The sequence below is a fragment of the Callorhinus ursinus genome, unplaced genomic scaffold (assembly GCF_003265705.2).
Source record: "Callorhinus ursinus isolate GAN/ISIS: 27379988/994484 unplaced genomic scaffold, GSC_fseal_2.0 scaffold8, whole genome shotgun sequence".
Classification (NCBI taxonomy): Eukaryota; Metazoa; Chordata; class Mammalia; order Carnivora; family Otariidae; genus Callorhinus; species Callorhinus ursinus.
Window position 1 is genome coordinate 54,620,679 of NW_027397070.1, and position 2,240 is coordinate 54,622,918.

The 2,240-nt window shown below is 36.8% G+C and overlaps 1 pseudogene; it reads right to left on the reverse strand.

Moving 5' to 3' along the window:
• Positions 1–271: 271 nt before the first annotated feature.
• Positions 272–336, reverse strand: LOC112822899 (U4 spliceosomal RNA; annotated as a pseudogene).
• Positions 337–2,240: the final 1,904 nt, after the last annotated feature.

The window sequence follows — 2,240 nt, forward strand, 5'->3', positions numbered from 1 at the left end:
GAACCCACTTAAAATCAAAATGAAGGGGAGTCTACCTTTTTAACCATAGCCCCTCTGTTTGATCATTCTTTGTGCTCTAGAGCTGATTTACCAAAATGCAAGTGTGTTTTCATTGCTGACTTGGAAATGAGTTGAGACATCTCCTAGAAATAGGGAAATGTTAAAAAGATCCCCCTAATGAGTTGTAGTTCATTGAAAGTGTGGTAGCAAGGTCTTGCTTACCCACACAATGCCTCACACATGAACAGCCACTAAGTATCAAAGCATCAAATGAATTAGCAATAATCATGCCTCGGATAAACCTCATTGGCTATGATACTGCCACTGTGCAAAACTAAAGCATCAAATGAATGATTGCAATAATTATTCATATTTTGCCACATTGATGGTAATGACACTAAAAAATAAGTAAGATTGCTTGGTCTCTCCTCACACCCAAACTCTTACAGTGGTCCCAGTGGCATCTTTCCAGAATAAAGTTTAATTCTTAGATAATCAAAGTGTTTTGCAAATCAGGAATCCTTACAGTCCCAACATGCATAGTGAGATTTGTCTAGATCTACTTTTTAAAGAAGGTGGAATGATATTATGAGAAGAAAACCAATATATTGCAGATCACATAGTGTTTAATGAGAACATTATTTCACAGTGAAGACTGCTAGGCCCATTGCGTTCACTGAGTTTGTCTTTAGTGTGGAGTCTCTCATTTTAGAAAAGTTGCTTCTTTTGATTGAAGGCTTACCCATTTCCACTGAATTCATAGCATTTATCTCCAATATGAATCCTCTGATGTTGCAAGGGAGGAATTCTTGGTGAAGGATTTCCCACATTCATTATTTCCATGGAACTTTGACTGCATAAATGCTCTGATGTTTAATTTGACACGAGGTGTGTTTAATGTGCTTTTCTCCCATGTGTCTCACATATGTGGGATTTCTTTCTTGTAGCAACTGTCTGCTTTGTAATAGGAATTGATCTGACTCTGAAATTGATCTCATGTTTCCAAGGATTTCTTTCTTCTGGGGAATTGCAATTTGCTTCAACTTTACGAGCAATGTGTTCATCCCCAGAATTCTCCTAACCTGTAGAGCTCACCAGGTGAATATTTCTCCTAATGCTCACTTCACAGACTTGCCCTAATTTGATAATGGTTTCTCTGTTTCAGATAATTTCTCATTATGGAATGGAGTGATTGCATTTAAATTGCAACTGAGATCTGAAGATGCAGATACCAAATTTAGGTGCCAGAACAAAATACAAATATTCAAAGCAAATGTCATATTGATGGCTTCAAATTTATTAATGCCTCTCAATCAACTGATAAATATGTAAAATATGTTTCAGAAATGATTTTGTGAATAGTATTTTCTTGACGAAAACTGTTTTGGAGTCTCTCTCCCTTCAAAAGAAGGAGAGTATGGAGGTATTTACTATCCTAGTAAATTAAGCCAGGTGAGGGGAACCTTCAGTATCAGTACTAAAAAATTTAACATATAACTTCTGCACTTGAGGAAATATAGGGTATTTTAATTATTGCATGGGACTAGGTATTTTAACAGAGACTTTAACTGCAACTGAAAGTACACTTAAGACTTTACCAGAGAATGAGCACAACAACTGTGAGCCTTTGGAGTTTTCATCTAAGAAATAGAAAGAATCCCCCTATTGAGATAAAATTCCAAAGAAATAGTGGGAGAGAAAATAGAGTTTTGTATTGATTAGCCCTCTTAACATTGTCCACGATCAACATACAGGTTCTGTGAGTTTTGCATACATCACTTTTCATCATCTGTAAGAACACTTTGCTCTGATTTGATGATCAAATTCATTGTCAGGGAAATGTACCAAGTCTATGGAGCTGTCTCCCATTGGTGCTTCTTCCTGAGTGAATTCCACAGATAGATTTCAATGGTACTCTTTCAGAACTTGCCAATTTGCTTCTCTTCTGTGCTAGGTCTTAAGGATTTGCTTTTAGAGAAGAAAATCCCAAGACATCCAAGAAGAAGAAAAAAAAAATAGCCCAAATTGTTTTGCTGCCCTTTTATCTTTGAAAATGCAAGGTAAATATTATGCTTATGGATTCTAGACTCTGCCTGAAGTAGATGTCTTAATTGGCTCTGTGAAGACTGACCCTTGATCCCAGTGCTAATTCAGTTTTTTGGGGGTTTTCAAGGTAGTGTGCATAATGGGTCCTCATTTCTGTCTATCTGCAACCAGTCTCCACCAGATCGAGTGGCAAC